We start from the raw sequence: 22172 nt of genomic DNA on the forward strand, positions 1-22172 counted from the left end.
CAGCCATCAACAATATTTGCAGATGCTAAAGGTTTCTTATTCCTGAAGCACTGTTTGTTTCTACATTAAGAAGTTTAAGAGTAAGTTAAAAACTATCAGTTCTGCATTTAGATTCACTAAAAGAGGAGCTTACGAAGCTATACAGAGTATCAACTTTAATATTCCCACCAGTTTTAATCAGACCCAGACTTAAAAAAAAGAAAAACAAGCAGAAGAGAGACTCAACTTTGACAAAAGCATTGGCAATTTTGATTTTAATGTGTTGACATTCTGAATAAGTAAAAAGCAAGGCTCCAGTAGCTTTTGAGACAAATTTTATGAACTGAACAAATTTCAGAATATACAAACAGAGTTTACGCAGCACAGAATCAAAAGTACAATATTGTCAAATTTAGGCATAATTAGCAAAGAAAAGCAGGTTATCCACTGGCACAACCGCCTTCAGGCTAAGAGAATGCAAAAGTTCAATGTCTCCTCGCAACAGAAGTCCCATAACGAATTGTGTTTTGTTCTAATTTTGGAATCTGTAAGAAACAAACATGAGGAAGGAAACTTTTTAAATATATACATAATCTATATTTCTGAAACAGATAATTCTTTTTAAGAAAAATCACTACTACAAATTATTTATCAAAAAAATACTAAAGCAATTCTATGTTTTAATACTATAAATATGAGGATTAATAGTTATTCTCTGTTATTTGGCTGCTGAACTAGATATGATTTGTGATGCATATTGTATACAGACATGACTGGTATCAATCATCATGTTTGTCTGTGGTGTCAGATCAATGAAATGTGTATTTGTTCATAATGTGTGAAAAGGAGAAAAGGGAGGGACAAATTCAAGAATACTGACTATTTAATGAGTCTTACCTTCAGTTGGCTACTATTTCTGCAATTTTAGGAAAGCCTCATTTATACATTCTACCATCGCTGTAGGACACTGCTTGAAGAATTCTTTCATAGGTCAGTGCACATGATCTATGGCTACAGATGTAGATTAGGAGGATCACTGTAGCCCACTTTAGCGGATGATGAAAATGGTGCACAAGCTATGTTACTGCAAAGCAAAAGCGTGATACACAAACTACACAAATTTGCTCCCCATTTCCAACTTGCAAACAAAGTTGCTGGAATCAATCCTCGTTCGCTAAGAGACCTGCAGCCAGTGATGGAACAGAGTAGGAATAAAATATTAAAGTGTTATTTAGTTTGGATCCTGAGGGATATGAGCAAAGCACAAAGCTGTCAAGATGAATGAGAAAATATAGATATAAATTTTGTAAGTAAAAAAATAAAACCTGCAAGTATTTGGAGAACTGAAGCACATCCAAAACCGAATGACTTGCAATCATAGAATATTTTTTTTTCCAAACAAACCGGGAGTTGGCTTAAGCATTCATTGAGGCCAAAATGACTGCCAAACCGATTTAAGTGAAAAATCAAAAGAAACTAAAAATAATGAAACAATTTTAATGGGCAGAACAGTATAAGAATATCAAACTGTGCAAGGTTTTAATGAAGTAGCACACGATCTTGTGAGATTTCGGGACCATAACTGAAAATATTGCTGACCTTCAGGTGAAATGTTATTGTTCTGTTAAATTTATGTCAAACATTGTGACTTCATTTGTGCCTGAAACATAAAGCATGGCAAAAAAAAAAAAAAAACCAATGTACAACTCTCTGAACTAGATATCTTTTTCTTGTATTTCATATTTCAGAAACACGTCTTGGGAATAATGACAGATACTGATCCTCAGTATCTTCTCAGCATCCATCATCCAAAATTCAAAAAGTTGCTTTCACATTTCTATAATGGCTTTCAGTTCAGTAATAATCAAAATATGACCTGCTTGTCAAATCTTCTACCTGTACTGTGAGAGGAAATGAAAAACAAAAGAACTTATTTGCTCAGCGAGACCACCGAGATTTTAATCCCCAAAAGTGTCAAATACCAAAATCAATTTTGCCTAGGGAACTGTGGAAATTATAGTCCGAAACACTTGGAATGTGCCAGGTATAGGAGGTGGAAGCCATGCTAGCTTTCCTGACAGCGGGAAGCTCACTTGAGCAATGATTAGTAAAACAGGTTTATAACTATAACACAAAGGAGATCTATTTCCGGAATCACATCAGAGGGACAGGCAAAGCCAAGCACCTTCCTAGGTACAACCTAGCAGAAGAAGAATCAAAGAACATGTGCTCTGGGCAAGCCAGCCTGAGAAGAAAAGCAACAGATTACCCAACCTTTTAGACAAAGAGAAGCCAAATGTCAAAGAGAGAATACAAACTCCTTCATTCTCTATTTGCACCCTCAAAAATCAGGGCATTGAAGAAGCCTGAAATAGAGCGCCAATGAATTACGTATTTGGCCCTGAAGGCAAATATTAAAGCAGGAATCCTAGCCGCAAACATACCAAACAGCAAAACCCACTGAATTCATTGTTTTCTCCTAGTAAGTACTCATAGGAAGCCTTCAACTTGCAGCTAATGTATTACTTTAACTTCAGATTGGTGTATTTTATTTATATGATTTCATAATTATGCTGCTTACATAAGGGGAAGTTAAGGGTTGTTTTCGACTAATGTTTGCATATCTTATTATTTTTTAAGAAAATATCCAGTTATCCCTTCAAAGGAAAATAGATATGCTGTATAGCAGTGCTGGCAAACCTTTTCGGCACCGAGTGCTGAAACAGGAGTGAACACACCCGTGTGCTGGAAACCAGAAGTGCATGCTGGGAAGATGAACTTCTGGTTTCCGGCGCATGCATGTGCACCAGCCACCTGATCTTCCGGTTTCTGGTGTGCATACGCATGCAATGACCAGCTGGCCGGGCACATGCGCATGCCGGAAACCAGAAGAACAGCTGTCTGGCGCGCCGGAAACCAGAAGAGCAACAGGCGACGGCTCATGTGCCCAGCAAGATGGCTCTGCATGCCACTTCCGGCATGTGTGTCCCATCATGGCTTTATAGGATCTCCCAACATGGAAGTTATTACCCCTAAAGAATGAGGAACTAAATGTATCTCATGTTTTATTATTAGGTTTCTGCATACATTTCAAATTAAGCCCAGAGGATCAGAGAACAAAAGTATTCAAAAGAACGTTCTGATATTCTTTTTTTAAAAAATATTTTTTATTTTTGAATAAACATAAACAAACAAGACATAACAAACACCATAAAATATATATTCCATTACAAATTATAAAAAGTGTGTCAATTGGTTACAAAGAACTTTTGTGCATCCCTTCCACAGTTATCATCTATAATCCATATCAAATTATATATTTTACATCAAATACATTTATATATATTACTATCATCATACCTTATCCTTCATATGACTATAGTTGTTTTAACATCCCTTTATAACAAATATTCCAAAATTCAAAGCAAAACCACATATTGGCATTCCATTGTCTATTTTCAATACCATCCAACAACATTCTATCTTTGTGAAACATTCTAAATATCAATTATGTTTGATAACAAAGTTTCTAAACCTCCTTTCTTAATCACTGTTTACAATTTATATCCAATTTCAATATTATAGGCTTTCATACATAACTAAGTTTCAAAACTTCCTTTCATGGTCACTATTTAAAATTTATACCAAATTTCCTCTTGTCGAACCAATATATATGTATACATTATATCATTATCAATTATTTATCTAACTATATCCATGATCAAGCCAATTTCAATATTATAGGCTTTCATACATAACAAAATTTCTAAACTTCCTTTCATGGTCACCATTTAAAAATTTACACCAAATTTTCTCTTGTCAAACCAATACATATGTATATATTATATCATTATCAATTATCTATCTAGCTATATCCATTAACACTTCCTTTTTAACATAATGCTCTAATTTTAACTATTTAGCTAGTATTTTGTTAATAGTTTTCATATCTCAACCTGTGTGTTTCCAGTAATAGTACAATCTTATTTCTTTTGCCTTATGTGGGATTAATCTTCTGGTTATTTCCTTAATCAACTTTGTGTGGACTTCTCTTGATACCTTGTTGCTTGTTCCATATCTTATAAATTCTCGAAACCCTCCATCAGTTTCTTTAATCAGCTTATCTTTGGTTATCAGTAGTGCTTTTGTCAAAGCTCCTCTCCTTAAATCCATCAATTCTTCTCTTTTTTCTCCTTCTATACCTTGAAATCTGGGGTAGAGCTCCTTTCCATCTCTCTTCCCTTTCCATGTTCCATTCTTTCCATTTCCAACCACGCTCAGATCACTGTCAATATCCACAGTTATCTTGCCTCTTTGTTCATTTTTCCCTTGGGTTTTTGAGAGTCTAACCTCCACTTTTCCCATTACCTGGCTATCTTCAATTCATCAAATTTTGCTATATTACCATCTATAATTTCCAATTTCTTCTCAATTCTATCTGATGTTTCTAATAATTTTTGAATTTCAAACATAATCTGTTGTAATGTTATGGTTTCTTCTTGGTATTGTGTCATTGTCCAATTTATAAACATTGCCATTCTAGTTGGAAAACAAAGCTTTGTTTTTCACTTCTCTCTTGCTGCCAAAGAGACATCCAAAGGGTGCCTGCATAAACAACCCATCTTATCTCTTTGCAAGCTAAAACCTTTGAAGTGCAAGGTCAAAATGATCGAAGAAAAGAGAGAGAAAAATATTCCCAGAACTTAGCCTCCAACCTCCAAGTGGCAGTGTAACTTCTTTTCCTTCTGAGATTACTGCTCTCTTTATATTCCTTTTATATCCTTTTTATATTCCAAGTTTAAAAGAAACAAGGCTCTTAAATGGAACAAAAGAAAAAGAAAAAAAACCATCCAAGCCAGTATTGTGAAAGTAAAAAAACAAGATTTAATCCATAGGTTTAAAAAAAAAGTAGAAGAAGAAAAGTCAATATTTTCACTTTAAAAAGTAGTAAGTGTTTGCAAAACTTCCATCCATAGAAGACGATTTTAAAAAAAGGATAACACACTGTCCAAAATAGCTTACATTTGCTGCTTATTTTCTCTTCTTTTCTTTACAAGTTTAATTTGGTTTTAATCTTTTTTGGGCAGTCTCTTTTGTAAAAATAAAATTTCCTCACCAGATGGACACACTTTCTCTTTCCGCTTTCCTCCAGTTGTGGAGCTGTCCCGACTTCAGCAGCTTGGGGCTGCGCTTCTATCGACGGCTAGAAGAGATTCTCTTGGATCAATCAGGGACTTTGCGATGTCCCTGAGATCAACAAGACGTACTCTTCCCACCGTCTCTTTGGGACGATTTAGGTCCAGATGGACCACCCAGAGGTAAAAGTATCGGCTGCAATCTCGGAGCTCTGAGATCGCACGTCCGTATCGTCACAACGTCAGCTCCAGGTTTCTGCATAAATTTCAAATTAAGCCCAGAGGATCAGAGAACAAAAGTATTCAAAAGAACGTTCTGATATTCTTTATATCAGAATATTCAAAAGTCATGTGTTCTGATTGACGCACAGCAGTACAAAGTACTGAGGAAAGTGACAGACGTCTTCTGCTATAAGCATTGAATCAACCCAACATTGGAACCACACATCTATGGTATGAAGCTTATCCAATTCAAAGTGTTGTGGGGATGTTGTGCCATCATTCTTCAGTCTTCCCAAGTGGCTTTGCTATTTCTCTTACACAGTGGCTAATTAGGAGTTGATTCTGTTTATTTTTCCTCATCCAAAAATAGAATAGAATAGAATAACAGAGTTGGAAGGGACCTTGGAGGTCTTCTAGTCCAACCCCCTGCCTAGACAGAAAACCCTATACCATTTCAGACAAATGGTTATCCAACATCTTCTTAAAGACTTCCAGTGTTGGAGCATTCACAACTTATGGAGGCAAGTTGTTCCACTGATTAATTGTTGTAACTGAGGAAATTTCTCCTCAGTTCTAAGTTGCTTCTCTCCTTGATTAGTTTCCACTCATTGCTTCTTGTCCTACCCTCGGGTGCTTTGGAGAATAGTTTGACTCCCTCTTCTTTGTGGCAAACCCTGAGATATTGGTATCATGTCTCCCCTAGTCTTTTTTCCTCAGCATTTAAAAATGCTGAGGAAAAACAAAAGCTAGTGGGGTGTTGGCTGATTGTTGTTTGTTCACCTTCCTATGGTCAATTCACTGGGAAGATTCAGGAGAGGAATGAGGAGACTTGAGCAACGGATGTTAAAGTAGGTGCAGAGTTTATGAGGGGGAAAACTCCAGTAAAGCATAAAGAATAACCCTGCATCTTTATTTGCTATAAAAATGCTTATTGATATAAAATATGCTCCAAGAAATACAGGTGGTCCTTATTTAGGGACCCACTACAATTGGGATCAGCAACTCAATAATTAAGCAAATTTCTAATAACTTCACTTTTCCTTTGTTTTACAGTCCTGTGAAGGTTGTAAATGCAACCTTACTTTTTTCATTACTGTCATAGCTGTAAATGTTATGTTATGTAAAGCATTGGTGTAGTATATGTGCGGATCTGAGCTTTGTGACCTTTTGTTCTTTTATAAATGACAGATGGAAATTTCATCAATGGACATATTTTCTAATTATTAGCCAAGATGTTTTAGTAATGGTACCCAATGTGCTGATAACCACTGGGACCACATTACTACTACGTGTGGGCAATCTACTGTTTGATTCATAGTCTAAGACTGGTGGAAACTAAATGATTCAAGAATTACTATGGTACCATTTAAGAATATATGGGCAGTTCCTAGTAAGGTGGATTTTTTTTTTTTTTGTAAAATTAGGTGTTCAAATCTGATAAATTCAATGTTTCCAGATATGCAGGAAGCTCTTTATGTATTGTTCCAAGAACTCCAATCACAATAGGTATAAAAACATTTCTTTTTTCATAAGTGTTCAACTTTGATCTGCAAACCCCTGCAAACTATTTCATAATTTTTTCTAATTGTTTTTCCTCAATCCAAGCATTACCCAGAATAACAACACCAATGAACCAGATTTTCTTCATTTCAGTAACTGTTATATCAGATGTGTCATGAATAAGATGCCTACCTGTTTGGATCTTAAAACTTTTAATTTTCCCAAATCTTCTCAATTAGATAGTCCCAGTAATTTTTGCTTTAAACCTCTGGCAAATCTTTAAATGAATAATTCTGGCAACTCAGTAACAGAGTTACAGGTTATGAATTTTGCTGCAGCCATTAATCAAATGGTTAATTATTTCATTCTTTTCACTGCAATGGCAACATTTAATGTTGTTTGTTACATGTTGAGTTTTTGCTTTCATGCAATTACTTGGTAAAGCTTGTTCTTGAGCTGCTAAAATAAAGCCTTCAGTTTCTTTCTTTTTCTAACACATCTGATTTAAAAACTCCATGTCAGCTTATCAGTATTAATATTAGTTTAGCTTTCAAAAAAAAAATCTCAGTATGGTTGGGTGTTGCACAATTGAAAAGAATAACTGTGTCGGGAGACAAAGTTCATTAGGAATATACAATCTCAAGATTAAAAGAGGTCAGTAAGCTTTTGAAATGCAAACGGTACTTTTATGTAAGACACCATTCAACTCACTCACATGCTTACCAGATCTATCCAGCTTTTTCATTTTGACTGTCACAACACAGCTAGAATAATAGGCAATTCTCAGCAGGCCTCCTTTTGTTTGTAATTACCCACCATATAGGATTGTTCCATCCTTCCCCAAAAGAAGTAAATTATAGGAACCAGGAACCTGCATGTGAATCTTTCTATGCTAAAGGCCTGTGTCATACGTAATTCCCATCATTCAAACAAATGAGTGATTTTCTTATTCAAAAAGACCTTGAATAAGCTACCAGAACTTAATCTTGATGTTATTAGCAGAAATTCTGCTAGCTGTCCTTAGCTATTTACAGTGCAAGGGCCTAAATGGGATACTCTAGAGCAGTGGTTCCCAAACTTGGCAACTTTAAGACTTGTGGACTTCAACTCCCAGAATTCTCCAGCCAGCAGAATTCTGGGAGTTGAAGTCCATAAGTCTTAAAGTTGCCAAGTTTGGGAACCACTGCTCTAGAGCCGAGCATGGGTGGGCAGAGCCACCTGCGATTTCCGCTACCAGTTCAGGCGATCTGGTCCGAACCGGTAGAATACCACCTCTGGTTAAATCTAAGAATAATTGTGAAGTCACGCTGGCTACTGAAGAAATCCTGCTCTAATTCCTCTAAACCAGTGGTTCTCAACCTGTGGGTCTGGACCCCTTTGGGGGTCGAACAACCCTTTCACAGGGGTTGCCTAAGACCATCGGAAAACACATATGTTTGAAAAAATATGGAAAACAAAATAATTTTATGGTTGGGCGTCACCACATGAGGAACTGTATTAAAAGGTCGCGGCATGAGGAAGGTTGAGATCCACTGATCTAAACTTTTAAAATGGGATTTATTGCTAAAATTCCCTTTGCTGCACAATTATAAATGATGTTGGAGCTCTATTCCTTTTTCACTTAGCTATCCTAACAAAATTACACACCGGGCATTGTTTACATTCATTCAGGTTGATCAAATTCAGAGTTTCAACATTTTGTTTTTGTTGTTACTCATAACTAATTCCACAGACCTACCACACTTGAAAAACTGGTCTCTACCTTTCACTGCTCTTCCAAAAAAAAGCATGAGGGAGAAGGAAGGCCGCCCTGTTTAATTTTCAATTGTTCTTTAACTATTATGTAATAATTCTCTTGTTCAGATAGTCACCACATAAAATACCAGGAGGAATTAAGCAGAGAAAAAGAATCTCTTCGAGCTTTCTGGTATAGTTCATCTCTACAGGGAAAGGAAGAATAAGTGTTGAACGTAGAACTGCTCTGGATGAACTAGAGGCCTCAAATATTTCCTCATGAAAATATAAGAAATCTCAGAGACAGTAAAAGTAAGTATTCACGACTACAACAGAAAAGTTAGGAAGTACATCTATTATAACTGTTAAGGTATTGAGATTGAAGAGCTGGCCAGCTGTAACACTGATGCAACTGTAAAGCTGATAAAATGTACAGCTGATGCAACGAAGATGAATCAGCATTAGCATAGCCAGTTGAAGATTATGAAGGGGTCCACAAAAGTCTTTACCACTTAAAGAGGTGTTTATATAAGGCAGCCAGGAGAAGGCATATTTCTCTCTCCTTGTGCCCGGTATCCATTGCTAAGTTCTCGTATAAAGTTAAGAAGAAGATTTATTACTTGTCAGGTATTTGCTACCATGTATATTTCTATATATGTTGTATATAAACTACTGTTAAATGTCTAAGTCTCTGTGTGCTGTTTTACTCCTAATAGTAGTCACGCTGCAAACGCTCTGACAATAACTTTTTGAGAAAGATGTGGTTAATTATGCAGACATACAAGTAAATCATATTTAATTAAGATTGAAGGTTTAACTACCGTATTTTTCGGAGTATAAGACGCACCTTTTTCCCTCAAAAAAGAGAGTGAAATCTGGGTGCGTCTTATACACTGAATACATCATTTTTGCCACCCGAAACCCCGCCCCTTCACCAAAATGGCCGTGAATAGCTTGTAGGATGCTTGGGGGGGGGGGGGAAACGGGCTCGTTTTTGTGAAAAATGGGCCGGTTTTGGGAGGTTTGCAGAGTGCAAAAACTTATACTCCGGTGCGTCTTATACTCCGAAAAAGGTTTCATGGGAAAGGTTTCATGGTTTGAAAGTTCCAGCAGGTGACTTGGATTCCAGTCCACCTCAACCATGCAAGCTCACAAGGTGATTTTGGCCCATTCATTGTCAGGCCAACCTATCTTAGAGAACTGTAATTGTGGGGATGAAGTGCAAAGGGGGAACGCATGCATGCTGTCTTAGCTCCTGGATGAAAACCACAATAGCATATAAATAAATCTGAGTCAGATTTGCTGATTATTGTATTCGATAACAAATTGCTACGGGATTTTCCATTATAAAACAGTCTAAAAACCAAGGTGACAAAATCACATATTTTTCATAGCTAGCCATCTTTGCAACACACTATTTTGACCCACTGTCAGCCTTACCAGGTAGACCAGACAGGAAACTGATGAGCTGATTCTAGTTTATTATAAAACTACATAACCAAATTTTGCAACTCTGAAAGTAGCAACAGCACTTAGACTTATATACAGCTTCATCATAGTGCTTTACAGCCCCCCCCTTGAGCAGTTTACAGAGTCAGTATATTGCCCCCAACAATCTGTGTCCTCAATTTACTGACCTCAGAAGGATAGAAGGCTGAGTCAACCTTGACTTTGTTAGGATCGCACTCTTGGAGTGAACAGTGAGTTAGTCTGCAGCACTGCATTCTAATCATTGTACCACCACGGCTCTTTGACATCTCTTACAAATCTCTCACCATCTCCTTTACAACCCAAGAAACTAGGGAGGGTCCTTTCTAAGCCTGTTGCTCCGTCCACTATGGAGCAAACAAAAGATCCCTGTTTTTAGGAGAGAAGCAAAGAAGGGATCAGGGACTGTTAAGGGCCGATGCTGCTTATCTACAGAAGACTCATTTAATGAAATTGGATGAATCTCTATTAATAAAGGAGTAAGTAGGATAGATTTACTTCACAGATACTTCAATGAAAGCTTTTGGGGTGGCATTTTGGTTCAAAAAGAATTCCCAATTGGTTTATATTGGTTATTACTGATGTAAATGAGCATTATTTCATTTCATGTGATAAAATAGCAGGAACTGCAATAGCTATGGTTAATGTTTATGGACCTGATTAAACAACTCTAGCAAACTCCCACGGGAACACAGGAGCTTTGGCTTAGCAATTTGTGGCTGCAGATTGTGGCAAATTCTGCCCCAGTCACTGCATTAGTTGTATCATGGCATCCTGCAAATTGGTCATCTGTGCATCCACTTGCTGCTGGTGTTGCAGCAACGCTGCTGCCAGGTGCTCAGCAGGTAGCAGGAGAATTCCTTGAGGATCAGTGTCCATTCCTGAAATTCCTCTCCTTGGAAGAGAATATGAGACTTGCTAGATTGATATTAGCCTTATCAGGTAGCGCAGACAGGAAACACGACCAGATAAGCTAATTCTACTTTACTGTAAAGTTACATTAACAGCATGTTGCAAGTTTCTCATTTGCAGCCTAAAAAGCTGGAGAGAGTCCCTTCATAAAGTCTTCACCAGGCACTATTCCGCTGCAGATTATGCTCTCTCTTATCTGAACATTCCCTAATCAGCATTTCTTCCCCCCAACTCCTAAGGCAGTGATGGCGAACCTTTTAGACACCGAATGCCCAAACTACGGCACGCGCACATGCCCAAACTGAAAAGTCCACATCAGTGGTGGGTTTCAAATTTTTTTAGAATCTCTTCTGTAGGTGTGGCCTGCTTTGTGGGAGTGGCTTGCCAGCCATGTGACTGGGTGGGAGTGGCCTGCTGGCCATGTGACTGGGTAGGAGTGGCTTGCCAGCCATGTGACTGGGTGGGAGTGGCTTGCCAGCCATGTGACCGGGTGGGAGTGGCTTGCCGGCCATGTGACCGGGTGGGAGTGGCTTGGCAGTCATGAGACTGGGTGGGCATGGCCAACTTGTAAAATGTGGTGAAACTTATTTAACAATGCTCTTGCTTAGCAACCAAAATGTTGACTCAGAAACTCTGGCATTTGAAGCACGCAAGTATTAAAGCTGTCAAGTTACAAGACCCTTGCACCCCTAAACCTTTAGAAAAAGAAAAACCCAGGGGTGTTCAAACTTGACAGCTTTAAGACTTGTGGACTTCAACTCCCAGAATTCCTCCTCTCGCTCTTCATCTTGATGATGTGCAGACGGGTGGGAGGGAGGGAGCTGGAACTGGTTTTAAATGGCACGGTAGATTTGTGGAACCTCTTCTATAGAAGAGGTTAGAACTGGCAGGAACCCACCCCTGGTCCACATGCACCGACAAATACATGCGTGCAAGCATGGATACGTCCGCACGCAGACGCACATGCGCAGCAGAGTCCCAAAGACCAGCTGGCCGGTGGGAGGAGGGGCATCCCAACACTGGCAGCAATGCAAGAGGTAAGATCTTTATCTTTTGCGAGCTTCTGTTTCGTCATTTGCAGGGAAACAGAAGCTCACGAAAGAAACACCATGGAGATCTCACCTGGGGCAATGGCACATGTGCCAGCAGAGAGGGCTCTCCATGCCACCTCTGGCATGGGTGCCATAGTTCGCCAATATGATCCTAAGATCTTTCCCAATACCATATTAACAGATAGAAAACTGAACTCTGAGATAATCAATGCCCAGACTCATAGTGAGTTACAACTGTCTATATTTCTTAGTTGCCATCATGTGTTTGGCCAGATTTTTGTTGGCTGCTCTAACTAATAACTATGGTGAAATTGGTACTCCTTTCTTCTAAATGCACACTTTTTTTAACCTCTTTCCTACTTCCACAAAAGCCACGTTCCCCTTTGAATTCCCTCCTCTAAGTTCAATAACAAAACATTGTGTGTTGCCTTTTGCAACTGTGCATATATTACTAAAGCATTTTGTTCTGAGCAACTCTATTAGGCTCTTGAAGCAAGCATTAAGGCAGCATTGTACTATTACTCAGGAAAACAGTTTTTGAGACATTTAAAATACACTTATTTCCCCTAAACTACTGAGTGATTGAGACTGTAATTCTAAGCACAATTACTTAAGGGTAAGTTCCATTGAATTAAGTAGAATTTGCTTCTGGGTAGATCGGCACAAAAGTTGCGTGTGGGTGCAGGTGTTAATCTTACTTGGAGCTGTGCTGCCAAATTATATGCTGTTTTTTCTAAATCCTTTCTTTGGGAGACGCTGAAGCAATATTACATTCAACAACTGCTCAATTTTTCTAATGTCAGGAAAATTACCATCGCTATTCAATTCCTTTAACCTAAACTATTAAAACATATTTCTTATTCTTTGTGTTTTCTAACTCAGAATAAAATAATTACAATCCTTGCCGAGCCAAATAAGTACACAGAGATATGTTTTTGATCTTCGAGAATTCTTTTCTTCATTTGAAGCATAACAAACTAAGAAAGCTAATGCAAAACACCCTGACTCTTACACTAAACTACACACAAATGTTAAAAAGGAGAATTGCCATTAATTAGTGGTATCACTATAATCATACAGGGCGTGAATTCAAGCATATCTCCTGTTTCCAACCCCACCCCACCCCCCCTGAAAAGTAAAAATAGTAATATGCATTAAAAAGAAGAAGGAACATCATCTCCAATCATGGAATAGCATGTTTTAAAAGCTTTTAAAACTCACAGTGCTGGATTCTCGTCAGTCTAAGCCAGCAAACAGCCGCACGAGTCTGTTTTACATTTTTTATCCATCCTGCGTTCTTCTTAGCAATGTGACCACTCAGGCACATGGTCAAGTTGTACTCAGCTTCTCCTTAGTGATGTAGGAAAGAGGCGAGCTCTGCTGATTTATCTGTGCTCTTTGCAGCTGTAGAGGACTAATGTTTTTGCATCTGCATCCTAACTGAACAGCCTCTGCCTTATCGCTGGCAATCCAAATTAACAGCGAAAGAAAGACCGATAATCTCTCCACCTGCACGCACACACAGACACACACAAATGAAACAACTGCTAGGCAGCTTGCTGCCCCTACAAGAAATAACATTGTTTACATATATCGACTCCCTCCTCTAATTTCTTTGCTGGGAAGAATAGCTAAGATAAGTAACTGTCTGCAAATTCCAACTGCTGTTCAAAGGTCTATTTGCCATTCATTTCTCTTGAAATGTATTTTGCCAGGGCAAACAAACTACACACTGAAAATCAGGAATGTTCACTACCTGTATCCCACAACAAGCATGTGTATGTTAATTTACTATTATATTTCCTTGGCATAATAATGTTTTGAGAAACCAAATGCAAAGCCAGCAGGCTGTAATGCATTTAAGATCCATTAGCGACCATAAACCCCTTCTCGTAAATAAGCATTATTTAATTACATTATCACATGGACATAGGTTACACCTTAGTTCGCTGATTCGTTTATCCTTTTTCTGCTCTGCTAGGAATGCTTTACATCTGGGAACATTTGTCAATCACTCCTCTTAGGGGGTTGTTTTCAGATGTAACATTTTGCAAATTGAAAACGTTAAAAAAAAACCCACTTTGTTCTATCCATTTGGAAAGATTAAAAAGTGAAGCTTTTCTTTTCATCTATTATTTTAGGCTTTTTGATAATCAAGTGATATCTTAGTAATAAGAAACCATATTTTATTCATTAGGTTTTCAGACCAAGACACCATGATATCTTAAAAAAAAAAAAATTTAAATTTTCATAAGCACTCGAGAAAATGGAATATGGCCTGGAGCATTAATTCGTTAAAAATGAGAAGAGCCTGACAAGGTTTCCCAGTCATGCTTCTGCCAATGTGATACCCTCAAACCTCCTCCTCTTGACTGACAACTGTTATTAGCTTTAATCCTAGGAAATAAACCTCTTGGTTGAATACAGTAAATGTCCAGCTGACATAATATTTAAGCCCTCATATGTATTGGAAACAGATTCATAGATGTTGTACAACTGACAATATTATTATTTTTTTAACAAATAGAAATTGATATAAAATAGCTACTATGTGCAGATTTACTAATTGGAAGCATCTTCTGCAGGCTGATTTATATATTCTTAAATTCAATTGTGTCCAATTCTGAGAGACTGCCTGAACAAGTCCCTGTAGTTTTTTTGGACAAGGTTTTCCAGAGGTTGTTTGCAATTGCCTCCTTCCTAAGGCTGAGAAAGAGCTACTGACCCCAGGTCACCCAGCCGGCTTTGTGCCTTAGCAATAGCACTTAGACTTATATACCGCTTCATAGTGCTTTAAAGCCCTCTCTAAGAGGTATATTGCCCCCAACAATCTGGGTCCTCATTTTGCCCACCTTGGAAGGATGGAAGGCAGAGTCAACCTTGAGCCTGGTGAGATTCAAGCTATTGGCAGTGGATAGAGTTAGCCTGTAATACTGCACTCTAACCAGAAGGAAGGACGGAAAGAAGGAAGGAAGGAAGGAAGGAAGGAAGGAAGGAAGGAAGGAAAGAAGGAAGGAAGGAAAAGAAGGAAGGAAGGAAAAGAAGGAAGGAAGGAAAAGAAGGAAGGAAGGAAAAGAAGGAAAGAAGGAAAATAGCAATAGCACTTAGACCTATACACCACTTCACAGTATTTTACAAACCCTTCTAAGCGGTTTTTAAAGTCCTCATATTGCCCCTAACAATTTGGGTCCTCACTTTGCCCATCTCGGAAGGATGGAAAGCTGAGTCAGCCGGTCAGGATCAAACTATCAGCAGAATTAGCATGCAGTACTGGATTCTATCTAACCACGGTGCCACCATGGCTCTGGCGCAGTGGTTAGTTAGAACGTAGTACATAGAAGGGACTAGAACTCACAGTCTCACAATTTCTAGCCTGATGCCTTAACTATTACATCAACTGCTTCTCAAATACAAATTACTTTGGGAAAATTGCTTAACTCCTCCAAATTAGAGCCATAAAAAGTTTAGAATCTTTCATCTTAGAACTGGAAGCACTTAGTAAATATAGAGAATGAATTCTTTGTTTTTCCTTACATTCTAGCATCTTTACTTAACCACTTAACCAACAGGACATGACCCAATTGCAAAATAATGTAACCAGTTAAAACTGAATGAGCCATATTAGTTGAGGGACAGTTATCAGGCTCAAGCAATCACATCCAGATGTGAAGGGTTCAAGTTGACTACTCTACTGTATCCTGCCTATAATACAGGAATCTTCTCAGACTTTTTGCCTTCCCTTGGAAACAAATATGTCAGGCTCCATGGAACTCCAGGGGGAGAGATCAGTCCCAGGTCATTTGTGGCTGCGCAACAACTTGAGACTAACTCCCCACTTGATCCCTCTTCCTTGCCTGACTGATAGTTTCCCAACAACAGTCCTGTTACCTAAGTTGCCAAGAAATGGAGGAGGATAGTCATTACTACTCTTACACCCAAAGTGTCAAAGGACCTGAATGCCTGTACGTCAGTAAGAAAATATTATTAGGTCACATTCCATCTGAAGATCAGTTTTAGTATTAAAAGTTTGGGTACAGTATATACCCAATGACGCATTTTCCCGTATCTTGTTGTTCAGATGCATGGCTTCCTTGCTAAAGGAGGGAAAGCTCAGTTGATGTATCTGTCCATCAATACTGAGAGAAAGCAAGGTACACATCTTAACTCTCTAAATTAGGCTGAACATTAGTGATACCGAGTAGAGACAAACATTTTAGCCAGCAGAAATAAAACATTAATCCTCACTACTTAGGAAGAAACATAATTATATTGTCAAGTGAGAAACCCAAGGACAGCTCAGCTTTGTGCATGAATACAGTATAAATGGCTAAATTATTTTCAATATACAATAATGGCATTATTACATCTGAGAGAAAGAAAAATATGCTTCAACTCCCATTACTTGAATATCAAATGCTATCACACGTAGACATATCTAGAGTAGATACAAAGATTTTTGCGGGTTGAAGGTGATGGTTAAAAAAATATGAAGATGGTGGTAGAAGAGCCATGAAAACCTGGCTGCCCACTCAGATCCTTGGCAAGATAGAATAAGATAATTCGCTTTACTGCACCTGCCATCTTTACCTTTATTTTTAACTAGCCAATAACCGGGCTTTGCCTGGGTATTTATTTATAGAGGGAAAATGTCCAGACCAAATGTAATTTCTAATGTTGGATTTTCCCCCTTACCAGAGGGAGCCCCCTTGTACAGTACTGTGAAGCCACTACCATGGTAACTCCACTGTGCTGTACAGTAGAAGCCATTTTAAGGCACAACAGGCTGCATCTTAACCGAACACACACCCCGAGGGGTGTTAGGAGTCTTACCCCCACAGTACTTTTTTCCAGAGAGTAAGTCATCTGTGAACCAAGTTTGGTTGGAATTGCTTGTGTAATTTCTTTACTTGATTATTATGAGTCACTCATCCAGGATAATTGGGAATCAGGCAGCATGCAAGTATAATAAATTATTATCAAAACCTCACCACTTTATGTGCAGCCATGATTTTGATGCATGTACAAAAGGAATGAGGGTTTCAATTGCATGGTTGAAATTACTATCTTAATTTTTTTTACTGTTCTTACAGATGTCCCTGAATCAATTACCAAGTTGACTCACATCACAGACTCATAGTTACACTTCTGGAAACTCTATGTTTGTGAAGCTCTATTATTATAGTATAGAAGTTTGAAAACTCATTATTACTGGACAGTAATAGCTAGTTGAATTCTGCCTATATATGTGACCTACGTTTAATGGATGAACTGGATAAAAGGAGTTCTGTTATCCTCAAATGTGCACTAAATTGTAAATTGCACTATTTGTGGCAATCTGTGTCACAAAATGGCATTATTATGAACACTGACATTAATGATAAGAAATCAAAGTAAATTCAACTACCATATTTTTCAGAATATAAGATGCACTGGAGTATAAGATGCACCAAGGTTTTGAGGAAGCAAATTTAAAAAAAAGGTTTTGCACTCTGCAGACCTCCCCAAAATGGCCTGTTTTTCACGAAAACAGGCCCGTTTTTTCCACAAATAAAGGGCTTGAATAGGAGGCTTGTAGTGTGTTCCTGGGGGGGTAGCCCCCCCCCCCCCAAATGAGCAAAAAATGGCTTCCCCAGCCCCCAGGAGCACTCTACAAGACTCCTAAAGGCTATGCATGGCAATTTTGGTGAAGGGGTCAGGCTTTTGGGAGGCAAAAAATGCCCTTATTCAGTCTATAAGATGCACCCAGATTTTCACCCTCTTATTTTGAGGGGAAAAGGTGCGTCTTATACTCCGAAAAATACAGTAACTCACATATTGTCCAATGTTTTGTAGGGATGTCCAGACAGAGGTTTTGCTGAATTATCTGATTTTACAAAACATGGCTGTATTACATCAAGGAGAGGGGGTGGGAGAGAGTGAGTTATATTGAGTCTGCCCATCACTGTCACAGAGCAACTTTGAAATTGATATTAAAAATTCAAAAGTATCTACAAACTTTTAAGCACCACTATATAGTGTGCGTATTCTCCATAACATGGCACTATTAAATATCATTTCAGGCCTCACAGAGCACCTGTGGTTTCAACTGCCCCAGGTCCTCCTCAGTACTGCCACTGTCCATACTACATAAAATTATGAGGTGATTTTATTTCCTAAATAGTTACAACGTAACCCCAGATCCAGAATACAGATAGTCCTTGACTTACAACAGTTCATTTAGTAATGATTCAAAGTTATGGCACTGAAAAAAATGACTTAGAAGTTTTCCACACTTATGACCATTGCAGCATTCCCATGGTCATGTGATCAAAATTCAGATGTTTGGCAACTGACTCTGTCAGGCTCTATCTTGCTTGCTTGCTATCGGCTGCCATAGTAACGGGGGGAGGAGGAATAGGTGCTTGGAGTGGGGGGGGGGAAGCAAGCTGGTGGAGATGTCTCATCTGTGTGAGAGCCTTCTCTGTGGCTGCTCCGACCCTCTGGAACGAACTCCCCGTAGAGATTCGAACCCTCACCACCCTCCAGGCCTTCCGCAAAGCCCTTAAAACCTGGCTATTCCGACAGGCCTGGGGCTAAAGAGCCTTTGCCCCCTCCCTCGAATGGTATGGTTGTTGTGTGCTTTTTAAATTGTGTATTATTTTGTTCGTCTTTTTATTCTTTATTTGTACCCCTTCCCTTGATTTGGATTGTGAGCCGCCCTGAGTCCCCTTCGGGGAAAAGGGCAGCGTATAAATGAAATAAATTCAAATTCAAATTCAAATTATTAAAAGGGAAGATTACTCTCATCGTCTATGGCACAGCTGAATGGACTTGTTTATGCTCATTCAAGGTCAACCATCCCAGCATACCAGATGGATGAAGTCACCTGAAGATGCACCCCACATGACACCATGGGGCCTGGCAATTGGGCATTCAGCCTGAGTCCTTGGGGGGGAGGGATTTGGGAATTCTTTCAATATGTTATTTTTGCGCCTTTAGCCTCAGATCTTGCTTTTCTTTCGCTGCTATCACTTCACACTCCATAAAAGTACCTTTTCTCTCAAACCATGGAGTTGGGGGATTTCTTTCTTGGGTTTTGAAGAAGGCACGCCTGACAGACTCATTTATGATGGTTGCATTGTCCCAGGCTCATGTGATCACCTTTTGGGAACTTCTAACAAGCAAAGTGAATGGAGATGACAGATTCACTTAACAACCGTATTCATAACAGCTGCAGTGATTCACTTAACAACTGTGGCAAGAAAAATCGTAAAATGGAACAAAACTCACTTAACGAATGTTTCATTCAGCAACAGAAATATTGGGCTGAATTCTGGTGGTAAGTCAAAAATTACCTGCAGTCTTTGAACATTGTATTTATTCTAGGACAACAATTCCGAAGCAGGAATTTGTTTTTATCATCTTGTTGGGTGGCCTGGGCATTTACCAATCAACATGCACTAATTTAATTATCCTTTTCTGAAGCACTCTCCAAGGAGACCAGCAATTTGATGCGTGGAGCAAGGGAACAAGCATACTAGCAGGATTTACTGGCTGGGCATGTTCTATCTGGGCACTGTTGCCATTAATTGGAGTTATGCAAACCACTCAACAATGCGGGAAATTGTCAACCTTTACTGTGTGATGACAACGTCCTTCTGCCGTGGATCAACTTGTTTAACTTTTTAGAAACACAGAATTGTAGTCTGTAGAATCCTCAATAGGTTTCATATTTTGTAATTTGGACAGCAGTTTTATATTTTAACAAGGCAGTGAATGGATATCCAATAGCAAGGGGAATAATAACCAATCACTGAGGTCCTTGAATATAAACTTTATTTTTTTAACATCCACTTCCAACCTTCAATCCAGGGTTGAAATCCTCCCAATTCGGCCCGGTTCAGCTGAACCGGTAGGGATGATTGTTCTTGGTTCTGCGAACCGGTAGGGGGAAAAAAGCTTCCCACAATCGCGTGGATCAACTGTGAGCAGTGTGATCATCGGAAGCTTTTTTTTTTGCTTTTTAAAACATTTTTTTCCTGCCAGTTGGGGCAAAACCGGCAGAGGGGAAAATGCTTTATAAAGCCGGGGGGGGGGGGGTGTTGCTGCAAAAGAGAGGGAGGAAGGGAGGGGAAAAGGAGAGGGAGGAAGGACCACAAACCTGGCACTAGATGCAGCTTCAGAGGATACCTTGAAAGAGCACAGCAATCCAGGGCTGGAAGGGACATGGAGGTCATCTAGTCCAACCCCTTGCTCCAGCAGGACATTGTTAAAGTGAGTTTCTGTCTTTTGACTCCCCCAGTCACATGACTACATAGCCATGCTCACCCAGTCACATGACAACCCCCCCCCCAAATCCATGCCCACAGAACCAGTAGGGAAAAAAATTACATTTCACCATTGCTTCAATCCGTATATTGTTTTTCGTTACTCCTAATATTTCAAACTTAGTCACTAGGTGAGATGGGTGGTGTAGATAAAATAAATAAAATAATATTTGGTTCCTCTCATCTCAAAATGTTAAGTGGGGCCCAGGCCAGGCTAGTACCTTGAATAGGAGACCATCTATAGCTGTAGGCTAGACTGGGAAATTGAAAGGAAAAAAATCCCGGAAATTGAAAGAAATCACTGTGTCAACCTACTTCCATGCTGTTGTTCAGAAAATGTCTCCCTAAAGAATGATCACTGACAAGTCAATTCAGTCACCCAGAATGAGCTCAAATGAAAGGGGATTTTTGATATTTATAATATAGAGACAGTCAATTTGGGAAATCAGTGTTTGCCGTAGTCCACCTTTTAGTCCCCATTCAGTCACGATGAAGCTTACTGGGTGATTGTGCGTCTTCTGCTCTCTTTCATCCCAGGCTCACAAGCACAGTTCTGTGGCGATCAAAAGAGAGGCAGCCTCCATGTACATCACCTTAAGGCAGGTAATTGAAAAGGTAGGGCAGGGCTAGTGTACACAAGGACTTCTGAAGCACAGGTAAATTTATTGGACAACAGATGGCAAAGAGAGAGAGCATAACCTATTATAAAAATTATAATCTTGTTTGAGAACAGTAAGGATGTAAACAATTTCACTTCTAGATAAGAAAGAGAGAGAGAGAGAGAGATACCATGTCACAATATACCCTCTTGTACCATGTTTTTTATTAGGCATTTGAAACAGATGTAAAAAATAGTTAAGAAAGTAATTGGATCTGGTTCAAATTTTTTACTAATTTGAATTATCTTTCCAAATGCTCTGAATTTATTACTGGACTGCAAATCATAAAAGACAGCATTCTATTTTTTTTTAAAGGCATTTCCACATGGTCCCCCCCAAAAGGGCTTATGATATTCAGAAGGTATGTCAAGATACATAAACACTTTGTGGATAATTTATTAGGGGCAACCCTTTTCTTGCCAGATTTCAAAACTTCAAAACAAGGAGGTTTCTTCAAAAAAAGAGGCAGCTTGCTCTTTCCCCATAAAAGAGAACTGGGACACAAGAGAGAAATCAATATACTGTTGCTAAAGATTGATTTTGAAGGCAAAGAATGATTTTGAAGGCCAAGCTGATGCTAAAATGTATGAATGTGCTGAGCTGCTTAGGTAGAATGATAAGATACAGCAGTGGGACAAGGGGTGAAATTCAGCAGGTTCTGAGTAGTTTTGAGTAGTTCGGAGAACCGGTAAATACTACCTCTGGCTGGCCCCAGAGTGGGGTGGGAATGGAGATTTTACAGTATCCTTCCCCTGCCATGCCCACCAAGCCACAGCCACAGAACCGGTAGTAAAAAAAAAAAAGAATGTCACCACTGAGTGGGACTTGGAAGTCAGTTGAGCTGGAAACAAAAAAAGCACATCACATTACACAGTTTCGAGACACCACTCGGATGAGGCGTAAGAAAGAAATCATTCACAAGATTCCTTGGAATGAAATGAAAGCTCAGAGAGGTTTCTGGTTACTCGGTAGAATTAAAACCAATTTCCTGGAAGTTAAATAACTATGGAAATGCAAAGCACGAGCTATCACAAGGGAAGTCTATATATATAATCTGAGGAATGGATCTGTCTTGGAAGGAGAAGCACTTCAGATCTAAACCATTTTCTCACCCAGACTCTGAGGTAGCTCAATACGATGCCCGCCTTGAGTTAACTGAATAGAGGATGATTCAAGACAGATTCA

The 22172-nt window shown here is 39.0% G+C and overlaps 1 protein-coding gene and 1 long non-coding RNA gene across 3 annotated transcripts in view; one reads left to right on the plus strand and one right to left on the minus strand.

Moving 5' to 3' along the window:
- The window catches only part of RAPGEF4 (Rap guanine nucleotide exchange factor 4), a 190658-nt gene that overhangs the window by 122772 nt on the left and 45714 nt on the right, over nucleotides 1-22172 (minus strand). The window contains exon 1 of one of the 2 annotated variants that reach the window (XM_087709077.1): nucleotides 13244-13447. The exons of the other annotated variant lie outside the window; for it this stretch is intronic. The gene's annotated coding sequence lies outside the window, so the exon portion shown is untranslated. Of the gene's footprint in view, nucleotides 1-13243; nucleotides 13448-22172 lie in introns of those variants that run through there. 2 annotated transcript variants of the gene reach the window in all.
- LOC148049357 (uncharacterized) overlaps nucleotides 1-22172 on the plus strand; it is a 354694-nt gene that overhangs the window by 16429 nt on the left and 316093 nt on the right. The window lies entirely within an intron of this gene.

Source organism: Thamnophis sirtalis, unplaced genomic scaffold, assembly GCF_051295495.1.
Source record: "Thamnophis sirtalis isolate CommonGarterSnake01/CBP01778 unplaced genomic scaffold, rThaSir2_p1.2 scaffold_1, whole genome shotgun sequence".
In the NCBI taxonomy this organism is placed as follows: domain Eukaryota; kingdom Metazoa; phylum Chordata; class Lepidosauria; order Squamata; family Natricidae; genus Thamnophis; species Thamnophis sirtalis.